General features: G+C 43.3%; 1 long non-coding RNA gene across 1 annotated transcript; it reads right to left on the bottom strand.

Moving 5' to 3' along the window:
• Positions 1 to 4,901: 4,901 nt before the first annotated feature.
• LOC144826229 (uncharacterized) lies at positions 4,902 to 7,373 on the bottom strand. The gene is made up of 3 exons (XR_013609722.1): positions 7,285 to 7,373; positions 5,742 to 5,879; positions 4,902 to 5,016 (listed from the first exon to the last, which is right to left on the bottom strand). It is a non-coding gene; the product is annotated as an uncharacterized LOC144826229 (long non-coding RNA).
• Positions 7,374 to 8,080: the final 707 nt, after the last annotated feature.

The raw sequence follows: 8,080 nt of genomic DNA, 5'->3' as shown, positions 1-8,080 counted from the left end.
CGGAACCACCCAATAGCACGTTTGTACAATGCGAAACTTGCGAAAATGTTGGCACTGGACCTTCTCCCATTTTCATTTGTTGAGGCTGTTGGATTTCTGGAATTAGTGGCAACCCTCTGCCCAAAATGGAAAGTTCCCAGTCGATACTATTTTGCCCGAGTTGCTGTTCTAGCACTACACCACGACGTGCTGGAATTGATTGGGAAAGCCTTACAACAGAGTGTTGTCCATTGTATCCACCTGACAACAGACATGTGGAGCAGTTGCGATGCTACAGATTTCATGTGCATCACCGCACACTGGATCTCTTTTGCAGGTGTTAAAGACAAGTTAACTTCAGGCCTCCTTGACGTTGCTGGGATTTTTAATGATACGCGCAGACATGCAACTATAGCCATGTTTGCTATGGAGAAAAGTCATACTGCTGAAAACATTTTGTCAGAGTTTAACACCAAGGTCTTTGAATGGCTGAAACCAAGAGGCCTTAAGATTGGTTTTGTTGCCACCGACAATGGCAGTAATGTAGTGAAGGCAATGAGAGAAGGACATTATTTCAGGGTACCCTGTTTGGCACACTGCATCAACTTAGTCGTGCAAGACTTTCTGAAAACTGAAGCCAAAGTCAGCAACATACTGATCATCTGCAGAAGAATATGCACGCACTTTAACTATTCTTTTAAAGGACGGAAGCTGCTACGGGTCATTCAGCGTGAGCATAAATTGCCAGTCAAAGCACTGATCCAGGAGGTCCCAACACGTTGGAACTCAACTTATTTCATGCTTGAGCGTCTCTTTGAGCAGTACATACCACTGAATGCTTATGTCATGTCAAGAAGATTAGGGGATCCTACTGTTAATCTTAAAGCCCTGACCATTGAGATGTGGCAGTGGGACCTCATTAAATGCATCACAGAGATGCTACTACCCTTTGAGGTCTTCACACGTGCAGTTAGCAGGGAGGACTGTACTATGGGCCAAGCCATCCCATTGTTGTACATGCTTGAGCAACAGGTGAAGGAGGTCTGTCAAACATACGAAAGTGACGAACAAAAAGTTGAGGCATATACCTTGGCCAAGGGCTTAGCCAACCGCTTATCTCTAAACGCAAGGCTTCAAATGATTGTGTCAGGTGAACATTACATAACTGCAACAATGTTGGATCCACGGTACAAATTATTTGTCAGCAGTAACGCAGTAATTCCTTTTTCAGATGAGGATGTTGCCAAGTACAAAACTTCCATAGCTGCGGAAGCTAATGATTTAGAAACTGAACGGCTGTTACTTAAAGGTCTGCCAGTGCCAGCCCAGGCCAGTCCAAGTACTCCTGACGCAAGTTCTTTACAGCATGAGAGCAGTGAGTCTGCTTTCCAGCAGGCACCAACAGTACCAAAAGCAGCACCTACACGATCTGATTCAGCAGACCCAACCAAAAGCATAACTGCTTTTTTTCCACAGAAAGGGATGGGTAAGTCCGTTGCTGTTGGAAAGGGGAAAGAGGACCAGCAAATCCGAGCCCCAATGAACACTGAGCGGATGGTTTCAGGCCTATCTGGATGACACAACAGAGGTGTTCATGGAGCAAAGCCCATTGGTCTATTGGTGTGAAAGAAGGAGACAGTGGCCAGTGCTGAGCAGGCTGGCGATAAAGTATCTGGCTTGTCCTGTAGCCAGTGTCTCTTCTGAGCGGGTTTTCAGTGCTGCTGGTGCCATTGTGACATCGAAAAGGACTAGTCTCTCCCCCAAAAGCGTGGAGAGGCTGACAATGATAAAAATGAATCAACGCTTCATACCACCAGACTATAAAGTACGTGAATCAGAGCAGGATGAAGAAAGCGAGTCCGAAGACCTCCTCACTACTGGGTTACATGACCTACTTCTGTCCGAACGCACAGAGTTTGAGGACGAGCTCCTCTTCCCTGACAACTAGGCTTTTAAATTGTTACTTTCTCCCTTCCTTTATTTGTGTTATTTTCTTATTAACAATGGCTTTCTGGTGCTAAACTGCAAAACCACAACCAAATCCATCCCCACCACTGATTCTTTTTATGTACCTACTGGAGTTGCACGCCTGTGCATTTATTTTCACTGTATCTTTTTATTTACCTACTGGAGTTGCACGCCTGTGCATTTGTTGACTGCAGCACTCCTCAGAGTCTTGCTCCATCTTCTTGCCTCCCACTCAAGTCAATACAATTCCATCTTGCCAGCCATACATTGGATGTTGTATGTAGATGGAGTATAGTACAATAATGTAGCCTCTAACAGTCCCTCCATAACAAGTGAACCGTACAGTCATGACTACAGCCATCCTCTATATCATTTGAAATCTGCAACTCATCACTGTCTTACTCTTAAGGCTACCACCTCTGTCTGCAGGCATTCATAGACGACTCTTCAGTGTCATTGAGCAGGCATCCACAACTGAAGTCAACTTGTTGTGACTCGTCATTATTTTTAAAAGGCTCGGCAGCATCTGTGATCAATCATCTGATAGTGAAAGACAAGAGCAAGACAGGTATATTAAATGAATGATGCAATGCATTGCATAGGATGTTTAGCTGACTCTGAGCAAATGTGCATGGAATTGAAGTATACTAGTAAGTTCAGACTCACGTGATGGGCAATTTTTCCATGTTATTTAATAATATAAATTATTTACGCACTTGTGATCCTACTACTACAGGTGCAGTCAGGACTTAATTTATCGTTTGTAGTCACTCACTACAGAGTAGACTGAGTTGCTGGTGCTGTTGGACTAGACGTGCCAGACCTGATAATGATGGTGACACCACACATATCATTGCACGCTGTCAGGCAGTTGGATCTGCGCTGATTGATGTACGATGTTTCTTGGAGTGGAATACAAGGTAAATACAAATAAGAGGCACAGCACAGTAGACCCAGGCTACTTCATGTGTGTGCACTGTGCAGTGGTACAGTGGTGACTGAGAATGACGCATTGATTTTGTTGATTAATTTTGAAAACGCTAGGTTGCTTTTTTTATTTTTATGCCCCTTTCTCTGGCTCAGTCAAATTGTTAGGTAAATGCAGTTTGTGTTACTGGCGACCCTGTGTCGTGGGTCTGTTCTGTGCTGGCTCCTATCTTTTCTTGTACTTCTAGATTAATAATGATGTGCAACTAGTAGACTTATACATAACATATTGTATCGAAGCCGCCTCAGTCTGAAAGTCCTCTCTTTACGACTACTCCGCTTGTATTATTTTTTTGATCTGCACTGTATTTCAAATACACTTTGTTTAGGTCATTCACATTCTTTTGTATTTGCCTGTTCTTTTTCAATCCACACAGGCTGGACGTTTTTCACCCACTGCTATTATACTATGAGCGTCTACTCACCATTACCACTAATCATCATCATCAAGCAATTGGATGGCGGGAAACAAAGAATGATATTCTGCGTATCCTGGTTCTACGTTTATTCCTTACATTCATTGGCTAGTGGATCAAATTCAACATCATAACTCATTGTCTTCATTGTTTTGCCTTTGTTGTCTACATGCGTACTGTTTTTATTTCTCAAACCTTTCCGCAAACCCCCGTACCCATCCATTCAACAAACCCTAACCCTCTTCCCCGGGCTGCGTGGTTTCATTGAGGTGCGATGTTTGTTACATTAAATATACACCAACAATTTGATCACGCGCTTGCTGGGGCAGATGTGGTGAAAGCAACAATAGTGTCATTTCAACAAGGCATGGCCGGGATCTTCTTCTGCTTCCCAACTCAAGCTCTGTGTATAATGCCAATTAATTTACCATTACCATCAAACAACGAATACGTAATGAATTGGCGTCATTGTTTGTGTTTAAGTTTACAGCATTATGATTTAGAAAAGTTTGACGTTGACGTGAGTACTACAACTACAGTTGAACTTCTTATCTTCTCTTGCACTTACTTTCCAGTCCCCAAAACCATTGTTTTGTTTCAGTTTAGCAGTTGCAAAATTGTATTGGGTCAGTCGTGTAATGTACTGTACTTAATACTTATACTACCCCCACATTGTCTATCACGAAAATGACTGCCTCTTTCTTTTTGTTCCAAAATGCTACTGGCAGGGTCTGTCTACTACTACTATCACAGAAGTTCAGAACAACAGATTCTTATCCATTGTCTTGGGAAACAAATGCAGCCCACTTCATCATCAGCAATCACAGGTAAGATAAGTTTGCTGTCAGGTATAACGCAAGACAGACTGGTAGTTCTTCTAATACTACAAATATAACTCGGTGAGGGTTTACCGCATCTACCTGTCTGCATGTTAAAGATGTGGACAATATATTTTTTAATTCGAAAGCACTGTCCCCTGACCTGCATGGCCAATTAAACGTTGTGATGTTGCACAACGTACATTATTTGGTGAAACAGTCCCCCCTCCGCCCCCCCAACAAACACAAATGAACTTCAAATGTTTTCTTTTGAAAATAACTTTGTCTCATTTTTATTTTAACATAACATAAAGAAAGATGATAGAAAAATAAAATATATATCAAATCTTACCCCAGGCCCACAGCTGTCCCTACCCTCCCCTAACCCCAACCAAATTTCAAAGTTAAATGTAAACCCCAACACCCAAATCCCACCCACCAACAAAAGGATTTAAAAAGGGGCAAACAACAGGGTGCATTTCAAAGCCGGCGGGCTTTCAGGTGTTTGTCCACCATGATCTTGACACGCTCCTCTATTCCATCCTCAATCCTCGCTACCCGGCGGAGAATCTTTTCTTGAAATTCCCGGCACCTACATTTGCACGCATGTTGTGAGGGGGCCGCCGATGATGTAACAATTTGGCGGCGGGCGGCTGCCTGACCATGGCGACGTAGTCCTGCAGGCTTGGGGGCCGGGGCATTGGAAGAGGCAGCAGCTGCTGCCGCCGCCTCCTCCTCCTCCTCCTCGGCCTGATCCACCAGCCGGCGGTAGGCCTCTACGATGGCCTGCAGTTTCCGCTGCCGGGCCCGGACTGCCAACTCCTTCCTTGTTGGTTTGGAAGGAGTAACTATAAAGAAAGAAACAGAATTGTTGTAATCCAAAATCCCCGCAAATCAAAAACACAACATTGATTCAACACATAGTGGCACAGTAGCACTAGCAAGCAAGCTGAGTACAAAAAATTGTGTTGCATCTATCTTGAACATTCTACGGCCTATATAATTAATTTGTTGGACTTTTTGGCACGGCATTATGCCTGCCCTAGTAGCATGGGTGTACTTCAACGGTCACACACATTAGAACGAACACCTGTCTTTTTCATATCTCGTTTTATATTATATACTCTGATTCCGGGAAGGCGGGAACAGTCTCAAACTAACATTAATTAACAGGGGGCAGCTAGTAGTACATGTCTAGTAGAGACTATCATTCTTTATATCGCGCAACAAACCTTATTTGGTTTGTGTTTCACCAGCAACGACCCATGCATCCAGTCGTCCCCTCCTTCCCTTGCCTTTGGGTTTGACCAAAACACCGTTGCTGCTGAGACTATCCACTAACCACCGATATAGGGTGTGTCTCCCAACCACGCTGGCAGCTGTGTTTTCCCCTTTTCATGCTTCAACAACAACCCATGCATCCGACTGCTATCAGCCACCTGCATTACTGTAGTGGTAATGCTAAGCATGGTAATGACAAGTAAAGGTAACATCATATATTGTCCAGTAGAGTACAGTGAGGAAGTTTTCCCCTCCCACCAAGTAATGAGGATCACTATTGAATGTAACTTACCATCGCCCACCGCTGTTGGCTCCCCCCCCACTGCTGCTGGTGCTGGTGTAGGTGCCTCTGATCCTCCTGTCCCCGCCGGGATCGCTGACGCTGCGCCGCTGTCCCCGTCGGCACTGGTGGATGGTACGGGTTCTGCACCTATAAAAATAAGTACACCTTTTTAGATGGATACACAGCCCCCATTGTACTTGTTCACCAAGAATGGAGTTCTTCAAAACAGTTAAGTACAATATACGTAATCAGTAGGAGTCCACATTGCATAGTACAGCAGAGTCACTACACATATTAGCATTCATTGTTATGGTATGGTACCCAAGCTCATCTCATCTGTACTACTACTCTAGTCCTTGGAAATTTGAAGTGAACTATGTAACCTTTGTACATCAATGTATCCAGTTTTGCGCATGCTACCTCGCAGCTTGTTGCGCAGTACGAGAAGACGCCTTTGAGGCAACATGATTGTTCAATGCATACACCTGAAGAGGTTGGAAAATAAAAGGGCCCGTATTTAAGTTTTCTATGTGGATTGTGGAATAGAGTTTGCTTACAGGTTACAACTTCTTTTTAGCATGGCTGCATAAAACTGGCCTAAATGTATTTCATACTGTCTAACGTGCACCACTTTTGTCATTAATTTTCGGCAGATGAGAAGATTTCCTTCTACGAAGCTGACATTTCCAGAGCTTACCAAAAAGAGGCATATGTAACCAGTATACGTTGAATGGTGAGGGGTCTCCGACATTTCCCACATTTCCCTATCGTGCACTAGTAGCTGTACAAATGTTGATTACTTTATTCTGCCTTTTTTAACTCTGGATTTTTTCTGGTGGGCCCCTCGACGTATTTCACGGAACAACTTAAAACATTGATGTTACTTACTTACTTCTAACAAAATAAAGCTTTTGAAGTACCACTTTGACTCTGAACTGAAGTTTATTTTCAGTGTCTGTTGTCTTGTAGACTCACATGAGTGAGTGAGCAAAAGGGGGTTTCTTAGGTTATGGTTTGTGTAATAAAAGCATTGGGCATCTTGGTATTGGGGTTCAGGAGTGTGATAATTGAATAATTGACCAATGACTGAGCCCATATAGGTTGTCGTTCAGTGAATTGTGGGTTCCTCAGAGTTCTGTGACTGAGGTGTAAGTAAGGTCCAACCTGCCTATCAGCACCAACATCCAATTTTCTGGTGCATACATAGTTATGTAATATGTATATGACTCCATAGAAGATAGAATACCCACAAGACTAGTAGTGGTATACTAACGTTTACAAAATACTAGACAAACATCTGGATGCATACTTGGTTGGTGTCAATTGCCAAAGCAGAGACATTACAGAGGAAAAAACCTAAGACAGGAGTGGACCCTGTGCCTACAGCTATTCTAATTTTTTTATCACATATTTATGGAAAAGATTAATACCTTTACTAAAGAGTCAAAATTTCTTTAGGAAGTAAATGTAATTAATGGGTTGAAAAAAAAAAAGCTCCGTTACAAAGTTAGGGAAATATCATTGTTCCAAAAGAAAGCACTGTTGGACTTACTGGGGACAGCAGCAGGATCCTCAGTAGAGGAGCTCTGTGCCTGTGGTGGTTCACCCGCCGACTCGGTCCCAGCATTCTGCTTGCCCCTGTGTTCTGTGGTTCATGTAAGAAATAATAAACAAAGAGAAAAACATTGAGTGCTGTGAAACATAGACATCATTTCAAAAACCACTGCTAGAACATTAAAAGAAACAAACATTGATCTACCAAATGACTACTGCCTTGCAGGATTCACTGACTGTATACTTGTAGAAAACAAATCAAATGTTCCATAAACATTCTGATTGCAGATTACTAAGTAACACAGAGGCAGTAACACCTGAACAACACCACCGATTCAAGAGATTCAAGAATGGGGTAATCAATTATCTGTGAGTAGTCATTTCTTTTTCATTTTTGCCAGCAAAATGCATAGATCACAAGGAGGAGACATGCAGAAATTTTGTGCATACACGAAATTGTACGTTCGTTGCATCATATTTTGTTCTGCTACTGACTGAATGCTACTGCTGCCAAGCCTACCACTCATTAAACAAACTACATCAGTTCTATGGAGGGCTGAGGCAGGGGTGGCTCTAGGCTCATGGTGGTCCTCCTGGGCAGGGAGCGTAGGTAGGGGGCCCCGGAAGAGGAGGTCGGGGCGGAGGACAGAGGACAGTGAAGAGGGGGAGTCAGGGTGTTTGGAAGTGGAACAGAGCCGGAGGCAACAAATCCCTGCCAGGGGCCGCCACGCAAATATGTATCCATCCTCAGAGGATTATTAAATTAAGGATATATTGGTGCGGTGGCCCCTGAA

This window comes from Lissotriton helveticus, chromosome 3_2 (genome assembly GCF_964261635.1).
Source record: "Lissotriton helveticus chromosome 3_2, aLisHel1.1, whole genome shotgun sequence".
Classification (NCBI taxonomy): domain Eukaryota; kingdom Metazoa; phylum Chordata; class Amphibia; order Caudata; family Salamandridae; genus Lissotriton; species Lissotriton helveticus.
This window is presented reverse-complemented; position numbering and strand designations above follow the sequence as displayed.